The following is a 20,198-nucleotide window of genomic DNA, read 5'->3' as shown; positions in this document are numbered from 1 at the left end:
TCGACAAAGCAAGCTGCTTTGTTGACATGGTAGTGTAGACGCAAAGGACAGTTTACATTCAATAACACCTTCTGTTGACAGAAACTCTGTCGACAGAAGGTGTTATGCCTCATAAAATGAGGTTTACCAGCGTCGACAAAACTGCTGAGTTCTGTCGACGTTATGTCGACAGAACTCAGCGGTAGTGTAGACACAGGTATAGTTTTGTCAACAAAAGTCCACTTTTGTCGACAAAACTCTGTAGTCTAGACACACCCATAGTTTCTAAGGGGGGGCGTGGGACAAATTTGCTCTCCGTGCCATGAAGAGACTGAGCATCCCTGGGTTAAGACAGCCATAGCCCTCATCCTCTCCATGGGACAGCAAATCCCATACCCCTGACAGACAGACAACTTTCATCCCTCCCCTTTGGGCCCCTTTTGTGGATTGTCCACACCAGTGCTGATTTGGCTTGAGGATTTCTCTCCTTCTGTGTCAAGAGTTTTTCCCCACAGAAGGAAGATGCTCTACACTGAACCTCATGTTGGCACCGCCTGCCCAGCACACAAGCTTCATGAAGACAGTATTAAAGCTGAGACTTTAAATACATATGAGCCAAGATTTTTAAAGACAAACTTCCAACAGAAACATTAAATCTCCCACATGCATCAAGGCCAAGGCATTCTCTGCATTTCATAGCATGAACTGTTCTGCAAAATGCAATGTACAGATACCCTGTATTAACTTTGCTGTGGGGATCTTTGCATTAGGAGTCCATATCTGCTGCATGTTTAAATTTTTTATATTCATGCTAAATTTACTTTGTTTAGTTTCAAAGAAGGGGAGAGATTTTCTTCCACTTCGAAACAGACATTTCCAAATGATTCACAAGACACAGGGAATTAATGATTTTTCAGTTCTGCTCCAAATTCTTGTTCAGGAATCTCCTTTCTCCTCTGGTATGTTTCACGAAGGTATCACCTGTACCAACAGGTTCTTGAAGAAGTCTCATTGTACTTCCCTTTAAGGTAACCCATTCTACTCCCACGTGAGGCACAGGGACCTCACGACACAAGCCAGCTAAAAGTGCTGCAATGGAATCAGATGATCTGCTCAGGCTTTTAGTCTCTGCGGTATCTTCTTGGCTTTGGAAACTGTGTGGTATGTTTTTCAACATATCCAGACAGGGAAACTACTTACTACTTCTTTGTTATAGGGCTCAGGCTATATGCATGAAAGCAATTTACACCATTAAATGTTAATGTGAAAACAAAGCAGGACAGGTCCAGTTGCAGCATGTCAAAAGCATGCAGCACTGCAGCAAAATCTGTTACTCGGAATTCTAAGGTGTACTGCTGAATGCAGCAGAATATGACAGAGCTGAAAAAAAATGCTAAAGCAGCTACTTCCACTCTGATGAGCCCTTGGTAGATATTGTTAAGCAAATTTTAGTCATTTTGAATTGTTCAGATTAACAATAAAAAACTTGTGTTACATAAAATGAAACATTTAATTCAAAAAAGAAATTATGTTCATCGCTCTACTACAAAGCTACCTGCATTTAAACTTCGCTCACCAACCTATGCAGGGAAATGTGTTTTTATCTAGATTCATAGATATTAAGAATGCCAGAAGGGACCATCATGATCATCTAATCTGACCTCCTGCACATCATGGGCCACAACCTCACCCACACATTGCTGTTACAGACCAAGAACCTCTGGCAGAGATACTGAAGTCTTCAAATTATGATTTTTAAAAACTTCAAGTTACAGAGAATCCACCACTGACTTTAGTTCAAATCAGCAAGAGACCCATGACCCATGCTACTGAGGAAGACAAAAAAAAAATCCAATGTGACCGGGGGTGGAGTGGGGGGAAGGGTAAATTCCTACCCAACCCCAGATATGGTGAACTGTTAGACTATGTATACATTGACAATGCCCAGAAGCCAGACACCCAGAAAAGATTTCTCTGTAGTAGTTCAGAGCCCTCCCCATAAAGTGTCCCATCACTGACCACTGGAAATATTTGCTACTAGAAGTCACAGATGGGCCACATGCTATAATAAGCAATCATACCATGCCCTCCACTAACAGAGAACCTAATATTTAATACATATTTAGAAGCCATTTAAAAAGACCAAGTTACACAAGAAAACACTGAACAAAGTGCCTAGGTGGCAGGAGTATTGGTACTGAATATACAGTAAAGTTGAGAGGAGCCTGTCATTCTAACCATAGGTGCTCATTCTTGCTCAGAAATACTCCTTATTCACTGAAGTTTTGGGTCCAATCCAAAAGCAGCCGCTAAGGCAGTTTGAACAAAATCTGTCCAGCCATTTCTGACCTAAGCAATCATGACAAAACCCAAAACAATAACTTCTCCAATTAAAAAAGTTGTTCACATAACAAAAAAAGGGTTCAAATTTAAAATCTCTCAGTGAAGGCTTGTTGATAGGCAATTTGATATCAAGTGAGATTTTCCAGCTTGTGTTATGCAGAGCCTAGCCACAGAAGACCATACGGTCTTTTCTGACCTTAAAAAAAATGACAACTCTGAAAACCATCAGCTAAGTAAGTTCACAGTTACAGCTGTCTGGATGCATGAGTTGGTACGTGGATGAAAGACTGAAAGGACTAAAGCCCAAACTGTTCCCAACATGGCTGGAAGGGGCAAAAGGACCATACCTTACAGTCAGTCCCAAGAAACATGAAAGAAGGGGATGTAAGCCCTGCCGCATTGCTCCCTCTTTGCTTGCCTGCAGGGCCCTGGGATCTATATGCAGAGAACTCAGCAAGAAAGGGTGCTTCTGCCCCATGGAGTTAAGAGTTGTGCAAAAGCAGAACTATGCTTGGCAGGTGCACCAATCTAGCAAGAGTGATAATGTGATGTTCAAAGTCACAAGGAAAGCTATAGGGTGGCACAAACAGGTAAGCAAAAATGTACAGGGCAAATATTAATGCTGCTGCAATCTGTATTGGCAGATGCCAATTTGCCAACATGCAGCTGGATCATTAATATTCTGTTACCACATACATCCCTGTGGAAGCTAAGTGTTTATGCTGAGCTGACCCTACACAAATCTGGAGCATGATCTAGTAACTGGAACTCCTGAATTCTAACCCTAGCACTAACAGACCCTTCCTGTGGCCTTGGAAGTTATTTTACTTGCTTCAGTGTTCCCAGCTACCAAAGTTGGCTAACAAGACTTGCGTGTCTCTGAGCAATTGTGAAGTGTGGTGTGATACTGGCACAGCCTTTTGCAGTGGACAAGTGGCGGGTACTAGTGCTCAGAGCTATTAAATGAATCCAACACCCAGGTTGATTTGGCACAAACTGACCATATGCATTTCCTTCTTTTCTCTGAGAAGTTTCGTTTTGAGGGGGGGTGTTTCCCCCTTTTTAACAATATGCAAACGGCTATGTTAATGCTACATTATAGTGAAAAGTTTTAGTATAGAAGAGTCAGAGAATACGAAGGGTATGCTATTCAGAAAGACAGAAAGCTTGGCCACATAGAAGAGTGTCTAAAGCTGTAACAGCATAAGTAGTAAACTAAATATTGCATCAGGGCAATGAAGCCAACATTACACACTTAGGGCCAGAGGCTCAAATATAACTCGCTGTAGCTCTACTGAGACTGAGATAAATATGCCACTTTACACCAGCTGCACATCTGTCTAGCTTATCTTAAATAAACACATTCCTATTGGTGGATATTTTCTTACATTTGACAGATCTACACTTTGGCAGCCTGGCTCTGGGGTGGCGCTGGCCTTCTTAACTCAATAAGTATCTGCTCCAAGTTCTGCCTTAGGATGATTCTTTGTACAACAACAGAATGAACCTTCAGAGACCAAGTACACCCTGGTGAGTTAGCCAAATACTCCAATGAACAGAACTAGCAGTTCTTACATGCCCACTGTGCAATGAGTACAACTGAAATGTCTCTCTGCTTTACAGACTGGGTGAGGAGCTAGTTAGTACAGGCAGTCCCCGGGTTACGTACACGATAGGGACTGTAGGTTTGTTCTTAAGTTGAATCTGTATGTAAGTCGGAACTGGCGTCAGCCGCTGCTGAAACTGACCGCCAGTTCTGACTTACATACAGAATCAACTTAAGAACCCCAGGCGTCCCCAAGTCAGCTGCTGCTGAAACTGATCAGCAGCTGATTCCAGGAAGCCCGGGGCAGAGCTCTGCCTCGGGCTTCCTGTAGTCAACGCTGGTCAGTTTCAGCAGAAGCTGACTTGGGGACACCTGGGGCAGAGCAGCTGGGGTGCTGCTGGGTTGCTCCAGTAGCGCCGCTCCTCAGTGCTACTGGACCAACCCAGCAGCACCCTATCTGCTCTGCCCCAGGCGTCCTGATTCAGCCGCTGCTGAAACTGACCAGCAGCGGCTGAATCAGGACCTGGGGCAGAGCAGCTGGGGTGCTGCCGGGTTGGTCCAGTAGTGCCCAGAGCGGCGCTGCAGGACCAATCGGCAGCGCCCCAGGGTCCAAAACAAAAGCCTGGTCTGCTGGGGGGGGGCACACTAGCTGCGCCCCCCCCCCCCAGCAGACCAGGGACACGGGGAGCAGAGCCGCAGTGGCAGCAGGGTGCCGCGCCTCTGAGGCTTTGCTCTGGCAAAGTCTCAGAGGCGCGGGACCTGCCGCGGCTGCCGCTTCAGTCCCGGTGCCTGTGGTCTCCAGCAGACCAGGGGCACTGGAGCAGCTTACGAACGGGGCTCTCTTGCCCCGGAGCTCGCAGGTAGCAATCCGCCACCTCGACCTCCGGGGCGAGAAAGCCCTGTTCGTAAGTGCGGATCCGACATAAGTCGGGGACTGCCTGTAGTTGGATATATTAACTAAAAAGATAAATGTCCTCATCAAATGATTCTATTTTCATCCCATTATTATAGTACCACTTCACAAAAGTTAAAGCAACTTCACAACATAGGAAGCAGGTAAATTAGCTCCCTTTTACAGATGGAGAAACAGAGGCCTTGTCTACATTGGGGTATGTCTGAATTAGAGCAAATCTCTAGTGCAGACAAGCAAAGCTGTCCCTTGCATCAGTGCATCTTGCCTTATTTCCATCCTTTATGACCCATCAACAGCACCTCTAGAGTCTGGAGAGGTGGCGCCAACAATGCCTCTGGAAGATCCTTCACATGAAGTGGGAAGATTGCTGCACTAACACCAGAGAGGAACTCCGGAGACAATGATCCTCATGCGCCAATTCTGCTGGGCTGGACACTGTGTACAGATACCAGACTCCCACCAAAACAAGTTCCCTGCTCTCAGCTCACCTTTGTTCAAAGATCCCATGATGCTGAGGAAATGCTACAAAGACACACTGAAAGAGTATTGCAAGAAAACTGATGAGGATGTCATAAGCAGGGACGAGCAAGCCACTAACGAGCTCAATGGTGCCACATCCTCCAGCAGGCAGTGTGGCCTGCTTCAAGAAGCGCCTTGCCCTCGAAGCTGAAAAGAGAGACAAGGAAAGGGGAAGTGGGAACCTCTCTCCCAACAGGCATTTGACTCACAAGGAGAGGACGCCACCCACTGTAGGTGCTCTGCCTAAGTCATCTCAGGGCCCATATGCAAATTGGTGAAAGAGATCATCCGCCAATCTAGGGATCGCTGAGGGTGACTTCCAAGGAGAGCTAAGGAAAATCAGTACAAACTATCATTCCTAGCGGCGTATCTGTCTACATCTGGGGTTTGCACAGGTGCAGGTGCTGCAGTGACTGAAATCGCAGTGTAGAAAAGGCCAAAGGGAAGGCCAAAATTGCCAAATTTGAGTGGCTAAAGTTAGGCCCCTAAATTCATATTTAAACACTTAAATAAGTGGCCTGATTTTCAAAGGTGCTAAGTACCACACATGCCCTGGACTTTCATAGGAGCTGCAGGTGCTCAGCACTTTTGGGAACCAGGCCACTTATCAACGTACCTAACTTTAGCCAGCAGAGATGGAATTCTTTTTCACCCAATGGAAGGAGTGGCTATAAGCTCTAGTTGGAGCCCAGATTCCCAGTCTCCTCCTAGGCACACGCCAATGGCTTTTGTAAGTTTACTGTTGCAAAGTCAAAAAGCAGTAGTCAGAACCTAACAGAGACATGGACAAAAGTTAAAGTGAGAGTAAGTGAAATGGCTGAATTTAAAAATGTCAATCCAACAACATGAATAATAACTAAAGTCACCAAACTATGGAAAAATCATTTTGAATTAAGTTTATTATCAACAAAGGAAATAAAATGCAGCACAGTAAAGATGTGGGAAAAGCCATGCCTCCTGGAAGATGGAAACACACAACACTTACTAATACTCATAATTAATAGAAGAAGAAATGGTTTTAAAATCAAATATTTTCTAGCCAAGATTATTTGCTTTTAACAAGAGATTAAAGTTTCAGTATATTTTCCCCATTTAGTGACCAGGTTCAATTATGCTATCATCACTTTTTGAGGAGATTATGTAATAAATACCAAATGCAAATTTCCTTACTAACTGCAGTTCTAAGTGAAAAGATGTGAACTTACACTATCAAAAGGGCTTGCTTACAGTGGAAAAAACATACACTGTGTTCAAAGATGTGATACCTAAAACATGTTCATTAACATGGTGTCAAATATGTCTGCTGTGTCATTGTAGCTGTGCTGGTCTCAGGATACATGACAAGACAAACTGGGTAAGGTAATATCCTTCATTGGTCCAAAATGCTTTGAGTGGCTGAGGGCCATTTTTAACCCAAGTGTGTTCATTTGCATATTGCATAAAGGGTTACAAGAGAACGTCTACAAGTCATTAGAAGCTAGATGACCAAAGAAAGAGTAGGCCCATTACTCAATTACAACAACAGAAAATGGGGAAAGGTAGAGGTGCTTAATGACTTCATTTTGGTTTTCACCAAGAAGGATGGATGTGGTTAGATGCCCCACATAGTGAATGCCAGTGAAAGAGAGAGAGAGGATCAGAGGCTAAAATATGTAAAGAACAAGTTAAAAATTACTTAGAAATATTAGATGTCTTCAAATCACCAGGGCATCCTAGAATACTCAAAGATGACCAGTAAGATCTGAGATATTTTCCGGTCATCCATGACTTGAAAAGTCAAGGATAACAGGAGAAATTCCAGAAGACTAAAAAGGAGAAAATATAGTACTAATCTATAAAAAGGGAAATAATGTCAACTCAAGGAGTTACAGACCAGTCAGCTTAACTTCTGCACCAGGAAAGAGAATGGAGCAAATAATTAAGGAATCCATTTGTAAACATCTATAAGATAATAAGGTGAAAAGTGACGGTCAGCATAGACTTGTCACGAACAAATCATGTCAAGCCAACCTGATAGTGGTTTTTGACAGCATAAGAAGCCTTCTGGATTGGGGGAGGGGGGCGGGGAGCAATAGACATGGCACATCTTGACTTTATTAAAGCTGTTGAGACTGTCTCCCATGACCTTCTCATACAGAAACTAGAGAAATGCAACCTAGATGGAGTTACTATAAGGTAGGTGCAAAACTGGTTGGAAAACGGTTCCCAGAAAGTAGTTATCAATGTTTCACAGTCATGCTGGAAAGGCATTACAAATGAGGTCCTGCAGGAAACAGTCCTGGGTCCAATTCCATTCAATATCTTAATCAGGGATTTTGATGATGGCATAGAGAACACATTTATAAAGTTTACACATGATACCAAACTCGGAGGGGATGCAAATACAGGTAGGACCTCCCTGGTCCAGCACCCTCGGGACCTGAGCTGTCCCAAATGAGGGAATTTGCTGGACCAGGAGAAGTCAGTGCTCCCCTGCTGATTGCCCCTCTCCCGGGCTCCTCTCCTTGGGGTTCCCTGCCCTGCTGCTGGCCCCCCTAACACTGGCCCAGCACAGCTTCTTGCCCTGCTGCCCACCCACTGCCCCAGGGTCTCCCAGGATTCCCAGGGAGGGGAGGGAGAGAGGGGACTACTTGACTGCTACAGCCCTGCTGCCACAGTGTGTTCTCGGATTCCCAGTGGACACTGCTGGTTCCACTACCACCAGTGGGGATTCTGGCTGCCCTCCTCAGCCAGCCCGCTTGATCTGGACAAACTGGAGAATTGATCCGAAGAAAATAGGATGACATGCAATAAGAAAAAAAAGCAAAGTATTCCATTTAGGAAGGAAGAATGAAGTGTACACATACAACATAGGAAATGACGACTTCCATGAGTACTTAGGAAGGAGCACTGCAGAAAAGATTCTGGGGGTCATAATGGACCTCAAGCTAAATATGAGTCAACAGTGTAACACTGTTGCAAAAAAGCACACATTCCGGAATGTATCAACAGGAGGATCATAAGCAAGACATGAGAAGTCATTCTTCCACTCTACTCATTGCTGATTAAGCCTCAACTGGAATCCTGTGTCCAGTTCTGGGCACCACAGGAAAGATGTGAACAAATTGGAGAAGGTCCAGAGAAGAGCAACAAACACGATTAAAGGTCTAGAAAAGATGAGTTATGAGGGAAGAGTTTGTTTAGTCTGGAAAAGAGAAGACAGAGAGGACATGGTAAGAGTTTTCATGTACATCAAAAGGTTGTTACAAAGAGGAGGGAGAAAAATTATTCTCCACCTCTGAAGATAGGACAAGAAGCAATGGACTTAAATTGCAGCAAGGGAGGTTTACGTTGGACATTAGGAAAAACTTCCTGTCAGGCTGGATAAACATTGGAATAAATTGCCTAGTGAGATTGTAGAATCACCATCATTAGAGATTTTTAAGAGCAGGTTAGACAGACTTCTGTCAGAGATGGTCTAGATAGTTCTTAGTCCTGCCATGAGTGCAGAGCCTCTCAAGGTCCCTTCCAGCCTTGTGATTGTACAAGTAGGAGAACTGCTGTTACCCTTCTCTCATTGCAGATGATCACTGCAAACTGTATAATGTCAAAATAAGCACACAGGTCTGGCTCAGAAACATACACCTTTCCTGGGCTTTGGTGTCCTGACAACTTCAGTACTGCAGAATAGTTCATAATGACTGAATGTATCAATTTAAGCATGCTCAATATCTAACAAACAGTTCTTCATATTCGTGTACACCCACCAAAATGATTTTTTAAAATCATATGTATGTACAAGCGACGAGGAGTCCTGTGGCACCTTATAGACTAACTGAAGTGTAGGAGCATAAGCTTTCGTGGGCAAAGACCCACTTCATCAGATGCATGTAGTGGAAATTTCCAGAGGCAGGAATAAATATGCAGGCCAGGATCAGGCTGGAGATGACCAGGTGGATCCAATCAAGGAGGATGAGGCCCACTTCTAGCAGCTGATCTGGAGGTGTGAATTCCAAGAGAATAGAAGCTGCTTTTGTAGTTAGCAAGCCATTCACAGTCTTTGTTTAATCCAGAGTTGATAGTGTCAAACTTAAAGATGAACTGTAGCTCAGCAGTTTCTCTTTGAAGTCTGGTCCTGAAGTTTTTTTGCTGCAGGATGGCTACTTTTAGATCTGCAATTGTGTGTCCAGGAAGATTGAAGTGTTTGGAAATTTCCACTACATGCATCTGATGAAGTGGGTCTTTGCCCACGAAAGCTTATGCTCCTACACTTCAGTTAGTCTATAAGGTGCCACAGGACTCCTCGTCGCTTTTGCAGATTCAGACTAACACGGCTACCCCTCTGATATGTATGTACATTTCAGTTATCAATTTTTTCAGTGGTTTGGTAAGCAAAGAGAAATTAACTACTCTTGTCATTTGCTGATTAAAATCTAATCCTTCCAAGCCTAGTTCTAATGTACTTATTGGTTGATCTGGATGTCTTTAAACTGGCTTAACTGGTTTAGATGTTTCAAATTTGGCATTAGAAAAATGCAAGTTTGCAATTACAGTGTGTTACCATTGTGGAGAAATATCCCCTCTGCCATAGCGCCACAAACATTAAACACAAATACCAGCAGTTACCACTTGGAAACCATAAAGGCAATATTTCAGGAAAAATTATAAATGGGAACAGAAAGAAGGAAGAAATGTTATCAGTTTTCCAGGATTAAAATCACATACTTCCCAAGATTTTAGGATCGGGGAAGATGAGACAAATTCCTCAAGAATTTTCAAAGTGAACCTCAACTCTGGAAAATCAGAAAAGCTGAAATAAAAATAAAACATTAGTCTGAAATTGATGACATTAAGGTTGCATTATTGAGGTATTACTAAGTGAAGGGTGAATGGGAGTGGGAAGGGGGAATTCAGATAAATAGAGAGCTATTTGGAAAGGTACTAAGCAGGGATAACAACACAGGGTGCCCATGCTTGGGGTCGCAGGGCCCCCAATAAAACTGGATTAAACCAACGAGAAACACCAGAAACAATATAATCCAACCCCCTGAGTATTAGAAGCACAGAATCCCTGCTATGAACTTCGTATTGTATTAGCATTTTGCTGGTTACCAAAAGATTTATTGAATTCTACAGAAATTGCTGAAAGTCTTGAAAAGCAGACACGAGTCAGCCCCACAATCCCTGTCAAACAGGGCTCTGCTCAGCTCTCCCGGGACAAAGTACGATGCTCACAACTGCTCTAGGGGAACAGAGCTGCCCTTTGGCCAACAAAGCGGTGGGAACCGCGCAAGGAAAGCGGACTGAGACCCCTGCAAACTGCCCGGCTCCGGGAGGCTGAAACTCCTACAGCTTGGCCGGGAGGCCGCCGCCGGCCGCGTCTCCCCGAGCAGGAAAACGGTTTCGTTTTAGAAACTTGGAAAATTCCTGGGAGTGACCTGAGCAAACCCGCATCCCCCGGCTCGTCCTGCCGCAGGGAGCTCGCGCCCACCCCTCCCCGCACCGCGCAAAGCGCCTCCTGGCCGCACTGGAGCGAGCCCCGGGATACCATCCCCGCAAAGACACGGCGCTGGGGGACCCGGAGCGAGCCTGGCGGGGCTCGCCTGCCCCAAGCTGCCCTGGCCCAGCCCCGGCTCGCGGGCCTGGGCCCGAGCGCGGCGGGAAGCTGCCGCCCAGCCCGGCAGGAGCTGCACCGCCCTGCGGGGCCCCGCGAACAAAGCGCCCCGGCCCGCCGGGAACTTGCCCGAGTCTCGCAGACGGAGCCTCCGCCGGGGGCTCCTCCCGGAGCGCGGCGCCTCCGCCTTGCAGCGCGGCGGGCTCGGGGCGGGCTCCTGACAATGAGAGGCGGGCCCGGCCCGGGCGGGCCTGACGTCAGCGAGCCGGGGGCGGGCCCGGGCGAGCCCAGGCGGGCCCCTGGTTCAGGGCAGCTGCGAGCCGCGCTGAGTCCCAGGCCCCTGCCGTGGCCAGCGCGTCGCTCCCGGGGAGCAGGGCGAGGACAGAGCGGGGCCCGTGGGAAGCTGCCGAGCTTGGGCCTGGTGCCAGCGTGTGGGCAGTGCCTGGGTGGCTAAACGTCCCCTGGCCGGCTGGCAGAGAGGCCAGGCAGTAGCTAGTCCAGCTTCCCAGGGCCTGAAAACCTCCAGGGATGGAGTCTCCAGCGCCTCCCCAGGGAGCCCAGCCCAGCGCTTCCCCGCCCTCCTAGGGAAAACGTGTTTCCTATTATCCAACCCCACTGCAACTTGAGCCCACTGCTCCTCCTTCTGTCATCTGTTACCACTGAGAACAGCCTCCCTCCATCCCTTTGGACCCTCCCTGCAGGGAGTTGAAGGCTGCTATCAAATCCCTTCCTCATTCTTCGCTTTTGTAGACTCACTAAGCCCAGTTCCCTCAGCCTCTCCTCATAAGTCATTTGCTCCAACCGCCTAATCATTTTCATTGTCTTCTGTTGGACTCCCTCCAATTTGTCCACATCCTTTCTGTAATGAGGGGCCCAGAATTGGACACCATACTCCAGATGTGGCCTCCCCATTGCCAAATAAATGGCTAGATCTGCTGGCAATGCTCCTACTAATGCAGCTCAATATGCTGTTAGCCTTTTTGACTACAAGGGCATACTTGACTCATATCCAGCTTCTCATCCACTGTAATCTGTAGGTCCTTGTCTGCAGAACTGCTACTTAGCCAGTCCATCCCCAGGCTGTAGCAGTGTTTGGGATTCTTCCATCCTCACTGCAGGACTCAACCTCATCAGATTTCTTTTGACCCAGTCCTCCAATTTATCTCGGTCACTCTGGACCCTACCCCTGCAGCATATCTACCTCTTTCCCATCTTAGGGTGTGTCCATCGATGGAGCCATGTAGATTAGGCTGATCGACAGAGGGAAATGAAGCCGTGATTTAAATAATCACGGCTTCATTTAAATTTAAATGGCTGCCGCGCTCCGCCGACCAGCATGATCAGCTTTTTGTCGGCAGATCGGGGCAATCTGGACGCGCCGCTGTCGACAAGGAAGCCTTTGTCGACCGGCACATGTAGTTTAGACACACCCTTAGTGTCATCTGTGACCTTTCTGAGGGTTCTATCCACCCCCTTCATCCAGATCAATTAATCAAATTGAACAAAACCAACCCCTGGGCACTCCACTTAATACCAGCTGTCAACTAGACATTGATCGCTACCTGTTGAGCCCAACAATCTAGCCAGCTTTCTATCCACCTTATAGACCATTTCTCCAAACCAGACTTCTTTAACTTGCTGGCAAGAATACTGTTGGAGATGTTATCAAAAGCTTTGCTAAAGTTAAGGTGTATCATGTCCACTGCTTTCCGCATATCCACAGAACCAGTTATACCATCACAGCATGCAATTAGGTTGGTCAGGCATAACTTTCCCTTAGTGAATCCACATGCACATAGCTGCAATCAATGGTATTTTCCCTCTAAGAAGTTGCCTATTTAATTATCTTTAAGGATGCACACAGAGTGCTCTGCCTCATTCCCTACTAGGGATGTAAAATCCTGTTTAATTAGTTAACCGCTTAAACATAGGAACATAAGAACAGCCACACTAGGTCAGACCAAAAGTCCATCTAACCCACGTGTCCTGTCTTCTGATAGTGGCCAATGCCAGATGCCCCAGAGGGAGTGAACCGAACAGGGAATCATCAAGTGATAGCTCTCCTGATATCCATTTCCAGTCTCTGACAAACAGAGGCTAGGGATACCATTCCTACCCAGTATCTGTCAACAAAGCCTCTGTCGACAAAAGCCTGTAGTCTAGACATGCCCTTAAAGTCCTGGTCTTCACAACATCTTCTGGCAAGATGACTGTGCGCTGGGCAAAGAAAAACTTCCTTTTTTTAACCTGCTACCTATAAATTCCATTTGGTGACCCCTAGTTCTTATGTTATGGGAACAAGTAAATACCTTTTCCTTATTCTCTTTTTCCACAGCAGTCATGATTTTATAGACCTCTATCATATCCTCCCTTTGTTTCCTCTTGGGCTGTGTCTACACTGGCATGAATTTCCGGAAATGCTTAAAACGGAATACTATTCCGTTTTCAGTTTTTCCGGAAAAGGAGCATCTACATTGGCAGGCTGCTTTTCCGGAAAAGCCCTTTTTCCAGAAAAGCGTCTGTGGCCAATGTAGACGCGCTTTTCCGGAAAAGAGCCCCGATCGCCATTTTCGCGATTAGGGTTTTTTTCCGGAAAAGACTACTGGGCTGTCTACACTGGCCCTTTTCCGGAACAGTGTTCCGGAATAAGGACTTATGCCCGAGCGGGAGCAGAATAGTTTTTCTGGAATAGCGACTGATTTTGTACAGTAGAGCATCGTTGCTTTTCCGGAAATTCAAGGGCCAGTGTAGACAGCTCGCAGCTTATTCTGGAAAAGCGGCTGATTTTCCGGAATAAGTGGCCCAGTGTAGACACAGCCTTGAAGTTTAACTGGTTAACCAATTGAATGGGGGTGACGAGGCTGGAGTGCCTGGGCCCACTACAGATGGCATGGAGAATCAGGGAGGAGGTTGTACCATCCTGATTATCTGCTTGGCCTTCAGTGCAGGCCAGAGTAGACAGCATGGACCTGCTCTAACTTGCACCAGCTGGCTCTGGTCCACAAGGAACCTTTTACCAATTGCAGGTTGCCAAAGCGTGTCATGCTTCAGGCACTCCCTCAGTTCACTTGGTATCCTTAGCTAGGGATTGGCAGTTGGTCTTTGCTTCCTTTGTGCCACCTGCACTGTGCTAAGGGACAGCAATGGGATACAGACTCTGCACAAGTATCTCTAACTTCAAATGTAATATAAACAAAGGGTATGTCTACACTACAAAGTGTCATAGGCGCTACACTAGCGCTCCGTTAGTTCGAATTTAATTCGAACTAACGGAGCGCTTAGTTCGAACTAGGAAAACCTCATTTTACAAGGATTAAGCCTAGTTCGAACTAGCTAGTTCGAATTAAGGGCTGTGTAGCCCCTTAATTCGAACTAGTGGGAGGCTAGCCCTCCCCAGCTTTCCCTGGTGGCCACTCTGGCCAACACCAGGGAAACTCTATTGCCCCCCTCCCGGCCCCGGACCCCTTAAAGGGGCACGGGCTGGCTACGGTGCCCATGCCAGGTGCAAGCCTGCCAGCACCCAGCCAGCAGACCCTGCACCTGGCACGGATCGAGTCACCCACCTGATGACCCCCAGCCCAGCCCCTCTTCCCGGGACCAGGCTGGCAGCTCCCGGGAGCTTGCCCGGGAACGCAAGATCTCCGCACTAGGCACAGGAAAGTGGCCGTCTAGGGCAGGAGAGCTGCCAGCCTGGCCACCCAGAAGCAGGTGTGCAAGAGAATCAAGGGGGTCCAGTGAGACCCCCGACCCTAAGCCCTGAGCTTACAATGGCTGTACTGGTGAGACCAAAGGTCCATCTAGCCCAGTAGCCTGTCTGCCAACAGCGGCCAATCCTAGGGACCCTGGAGGGGATAGACCAAAGACAGTGACCAAGCCATTTGTCTCGTGCCATCCCTCTCCAGCCTTCCACAAACGTTGGGCAGGGACACCACTCCTACCCCTTGGCTAATACCACTCCATGGACCCAACCTCCATGACTTGAACTCACTTCTCCTTAAACTCTGTTCTAGTTGTAGCCTTCACAGCCTCCTGCAGCAAGGAGTTCCACAGGTTGACTCTTTGCTTTGTGAAGAACAACTTTTTGTTACTAGTTTGAAGCCTGCTACCCATTCCTTTCCTTTGGTGTCCTCTAGTCCTTCTATTATGGGAACTAATGAAGAACTTTTCTGTATGCACCCTCTCCACCCCACTCATGCTTTTAGAGACCTCTATCCTGTACCCCCTCCGTCTCCTCTTTTCTAAGCTGAAAAGTCCCAGTCTCTTTAGCCTCTCTTCATATGGGACCTGTTCCCAACCCCTGATAATTTTAGTTGCCCTCCCCTCTCCCAGCCTCTCTCTTCCCCTCTCCCACCTCCTTTTCCCAGTCTCCCCCAGTTTTGTTCAATAAAGACAGATTCCATTTTGGAAGACACATTATCTTTATTTTGTACAGCAAGAAGAGGGGCTAGGGAAGGGTAAGTGGAAGGAGGTGAGGGAGGAATGGGGCACGAGCCCCCGATGGGGAGGACTGGGCTGGCTCTGCGGGCTTCTGGGTGTGGAAGCTCTCCTGCAGCCCCCCAATTGCCCCCCTCCCCAGATGTCACTCTGTCAGCAGGGACTCCAACTGAAATACACCAAGCTCCCCGAACCCTCCAGTGCTGGTGGGGTGGTGTCCCGTGTGGCCCCCGGGTTTTCTAGTTCCCTAGCAGCTGCTTCTCCCTGGGGTTCCTTTGGGGCTGGTAACTCACAGTGGTCTCCTGGGTCCCTAGCTGATGCTGCTCTCCTGCTTTTTATGCTGCCCCAGCATTTGGAGCATGCCCAGTTTGGATAAAAGGGCAGGACTTTCTCTGCCCATGGATTTCTAACCCCGCTTGCTTCAGTGCAGGGTATGCATACTCCATCATACAGCCTGAGACATTCCTTCTTCCAGGAGGGCTGCCAAGTAGGGACGGGGTTCACCTCTCGAAGAAGAGGAGAGAGAATTTGCATGCAGATTGGCTAACCTAGTGAGGAGGACTTGAAACTAGGTTTGATGGAGGCAGATGACCAAAGCCCACAGGTAAGTGAAAAACATGGAGACCTGGGAGACAGGTCAGAAATGGAAGCAGCATAGGCTATAATTGCAGAGATAAAGGAACGACAAGGCAGAACTGGGGGGGCAAAATTAAATCAGTATCTTAGATGCCTATATACAAATGCAAGAAGTATGGGTAATAAGCAGGAAGAACTTGAAGTGCTAGTAAATGAACACAACTATGACATAGTTGGTATCACAGGGTACGTCTACACTACAGCGCTAATTCGAACTAACGCATCTAGAACTAAAAACTAGTTTGAATTAGCGTTTTGCTAATTCGAACTAGCGCGTCCACACTGATTGGACGCAGGGGGGCATCTAAGGGCGGCTGAAACCGGTTCTGGCAGGGCATCAGGTCAGTAGTTGCTTTGTGTGGCTGCTGTCTGAGGCTGTCTGAGGCTCGTGCTTAAAGGGACCCCCCCGGACAGCCGGTTCTCAGCTTTTCCTGCTTGCTTGCCAACCTCGCCGAGGGACAGCAAAGCGTTGGTCTCTGTGCCCGTCTGTGTCGGTGCTTCCCTTCGGGGACACCGCCGCAGGTGGCAACATGGAGCCAGAGCTCGCCCTGCACCTTCTGGTGCACTTTCTGGACTTGCTGCTGCAAGCCTGCCACCAATGGCTCGAGGCTCCTGGTGCACGTCAGCCCCCTGCCTCTCTGCCTGGCTGCCCTGGGGGCCGTGGAGGAGCCGCGGCGGCGCCCCGGCACCGGCGTGCCCCGCCACGTCTGGCGTCTGGACACCAGCAGCAACTGGTGGGACCGCATCGTCCTGGAGCGCTGGGAGGACCGACAGTGGACCCAGAACTTCAGGATGAGGAGGGACACCTTCCTGGAGCTCTGCGAGTGGCTCGCCCCTGCCCTGCAAAGAAGGGACACTCGCATGAGACCCGCCATCCCCCTCCAGAAGCGGGTGGCCATTGCCCTCTGGAAGGTCTCCACGCCGGACAGCTACCGATCCGTCGGGAACCAGTTCGGCGTGGGGAGATCCACCGTCGGAGCGGTGCTCATGCAGGTATGGCACTCATCGGCCACCGAGCCGGGGGGGAGGGGGGCTGCGAGGAGGGGATGGGCCACCCCAGGGACAAAGGGGGGGAGGGAGGAGGTGAAAGCGCCCCGCACCGGAGGGGTCGGGCTGTCCCGGCCGTACTACACGCCGCCAGGGGGGGTTGCTTCCGGGAGTGGGGCGCGGGGCACTGCCAGGGCACGCACGCTCCCAGCCACCCGGGCGCCCCACTGATTGGCGCTTTGCTGTGTCTCTCTCCGCAGGTGGTCAAGGCAATCAACCGGGTGCTGCTCCGCAGGGTGGTCCGCCTCGCCGACCCAGACGCCGTCATCCGGGGATTCGGCGCCCTCGGCTTCCCCAACTGCAGGGGGGCCATCGACGGGACGCACATCCCCATCCGTGCCCCGGAACACCAAGCGTCCCGTTACGTGAACCGCAAGGGGTACTTCTCCATCCTCCTGCAGGCCGTGTGTGACCACCGGGGACAGTTCACGGACATAAATGTGGGCTGGTCCGGCAAAGCACACGACGCCTGGGTGTACCGCAACTCCTCTGTGTGCCAGCGGCTGCAGGACGGGACCTTCTTTCCCGACCGCCACATCAGGGTCGGGGACGTGGACATGCCCGTGTGCCTGGTGGGGGATGCCGCTTACCCACTGCAGCCGTGGCTGATGAAGCCCTACACAGGGCACCTCAGTCCCTCCCGCCAGGCCTTCAATGCCAGGCTGACCAGGGCCCGTATCATGGTGGAGGGTTGCTGCCTGGGGAACCCTTCTTCCCCAGGGGGGGCTCCCTGTATAGCAGCCCCTCTTGTATGAGAAATCTGCCCCTCTCCTCAGTAGCTGGGGTCTGGTTCTGGGCCTCCTACCTGGCTCTCTCCAGGGACTCATCGCTCTGCTGGGCCTCCTGGAACTCCTGCTGTGTGCCCCTCAGCGCTGGAGCAGCATCCGCCCCCTCGGGCGCCCTCTCAACCTCCCCCGCCTGGGGCACACTCTGGGCCTGATCTCCCTCCGCCCCGCTGCTACCTACCGGGGCATCGGCTTCACCCCCATATTCCTTCTGTGACCTGGTCACCACGTTAACCTGGCTGGGCATATCCGCTAGGTCGTTCCCCACCAAGACAGCCGCGGGAATCAAGTCCCGGACAGCCACCAACACCTGCCCCCTGAAGTCCCCCCACTCAAGATGGACTCTAGCTACAGGCAGGCTCACCGAGTACTCCGACAAGGCCACTATGGTTATACTGTCCCCGGGCACCATGTCCTTCGGGTGACTGAAAGCCCTCTTTCGATGCCTCCTCACCCGTCTGGACCTGGCCGAGCACAACATCCCTCCCGTGGTGGCAGCATGTTGTGTGCTCCACAATTTATGTGAGAGAAAGGGGGAGGCTTTCCTGCCAGCCTGGATGGCTGAGGCTGACCGCATGGCTGGCCACTACGGTCAGCCCCGCACCGCTGCCATCCGGGAAGCCCAGCGGGGGCCCGTCCGGATCCGGGAAGCCCTGCAGGAGAGCTTCCTGGTGGAGGAGGAGGACTGACCTCTCCCTGCAAGCCCCACTGGGGCCTTCTTCCACCCTACCCCCCTTCCCCTTTCCCCTCCCTACCTACTGTCAAAGACACCTGTTTTTCAAACAAAAACATCTTTTTATTTAACATAACTGGGGTAGGCGGAGGGAGGGAGGAAGGAGGGTGGGAGAGGGGAGGGGGAAACCTGGGACGAGGGCGCTGGAAGGGGAGGGAAGGGAGGAAGGGAAAGCAAAGCTCAGGGGTGGGGGTCCAGCTGCCTCTCCTGTCTCGCAACACTGCAGGTCCGGGGGCGTCGGTGGGGAATGCTTGTGGAGGGTGGGGCAGGAGGGATGGGGGGTGTGGAGGGAGCAGGAGGAATTGGGAAGTGGTCGAGCAGGCTCTGGAGGTGGCCTTGCAGGGCACGGCCCTGCTCCTCCAGTGCCTCCAAGCTCCTCCGGCGCAGCCTCACGTCCTCCTGGACCCAGTGGTCCTGGATGCGGAGCTGTTGCTCCAGGAACCGGAGGTGCTGCCTCTGGTACTCCTCCTGGTTCCTGGCTCTCCTGCTGGCCCGGGTGCAGGCGGCTGCTGCAGGCGGGGTGGTGCGCCCTGCAGGCCCAGGTGCTGCGGCTGTGGTGAAACAAGACCAGCGGTCAATTACCCCAGGGGCCCAGGTGTGTGAAACCCAGCTCCCCTCTGCAAGGCCAGGGCCCCGGCAGGATCCCCAGCTGCTGCTCCGTGGTGGGCAAGGCCCAGGCGCACGGTCCCTGGGCTCCCTCTCGCCCCGGCTTCCCGTACACATAAGGGGAGCACGATAGTACTCACATGTGGACGCCTCCCCGGCCTCAGATGACACAGGCGAGCAGCTCTGTGGGGTACCTCGGGGGTCCCGGGTCTTGGGCAGGCTGGCGGCAGGCTCCTGGCTCTCGGAGCCCTCCTCCTCCTCCTCCTCCTCCGTCTCTGGGAGCGGTCCCTCTGCCCCGCGGTCTATCACGTCCCAGGGGGCAGGGACGGCATGAGCCCCCAGGAGGCGGTCCAGAGCCTGGAAGTGGGGGCACGCCTCTGGGTCGGCCCCTGGCAGGCAGGCCCGGGAGTAGGACTGCCGCAAGTCCTTGATTTTCCAGCGCACCTGCTCCCGGCTGCGCTGGTGGCCCCTGGCGGCCAGGCTGGCAGCCATGCGGCTGTAGACGGCCACGTTCCTGTGGCTAGTGTGGAGATCATGGACATTGGAGGCTTCCCCCCAAACCTCGATGAGGTCCACGATCTCGGCACTAGACCACGCGGGCGCCCGCCTCTTGCAGCCCCGGGCAGGGTCCTGGGAGCCGCCAGGCTGGTCCCAGGAAGAGGGGGAGGGCTCGGTGTCATCGGGTGGCTGGCTCATGGGGTGTCAGCTGCTGGGTGTGCTGGCACAGGTGCTGGCAGCCTTGCAACTGGCACAAACTGTGTAGCCAGCCCGTGGCCCTTTAAGGGCTCCGGGGCCGGGAGGGGGGCAGTAGAGTTTCCCTGGTATTGGCCAGAGTGGCCACCAGGGCAAGCTGGGAAGGGCTAGCCTTCCACTAGTTCGAATTAAGGGTCTACACGGCCCTTAATTCGAACTAGTAAGTTCGAACTAGGCTTAATCCTCGTGGAATGAGGATTACTTAGTTCGAACTAAGCGCTCCGTTAGTTCGAATTAAATTCTAACGGAGCGCTAGTGTAGCGCCTATGAAAGTTAGTTCGAACTAACATCTGTTAGTTCGAACTAACTTT

The 20,198-nt window shown here is 50.5% G+C and overlaps 1 protein-coding gene across 5 annotated transcripts in view; it reads right to left on the bottom strand.

Annotated features, from left to right (window-relative positions):
• LUZP1 (leucine zipper protein 1) overlaps positions 1-11,179 on the bottom strand; it is an 85,269-nt gene extending 74,090 nt beyond the window's left edge. For 4 of the 5 annotated variants that reach the window (XR_012897620.1, XM_075908907.1, XM_075908904.1 and 1 more), the window contains exon 1: positions 11,023-11,179. The gene's annotated coding sequence lies outside the window, so the exon portion shown is untranslated. Of the gene's footprint in view, positions 1-10,004; positions 10,757-11,022 lie in introns of those variants that run through there. The other variant, XM_075908905.1, reaches the window with a different exon arrangement.
• Between the last annotated feature and the right edge of the window lie 9,019 nt (positions 11,180-20,198).

This window comes from Pelodiscus sinensis, chromosome 25 (assembly GCF_049634645.1).
Source record: "Pelodiscus sinensis isolate JC-2024 chromosome 25, ASM4963464v1, whole genome shotgun sequence".
Lineage (NCBI taxonomy): Eukaryota > Metazoa > Chordata > Testudines > Trionychidae > Pelodiscus > Pelodiscus sinensis.
The sequence above is the reverse complement of the archived record's forward strand: the minus strand, read 5'-3'. Positions and strand labels throughout refer to the sequence as shown.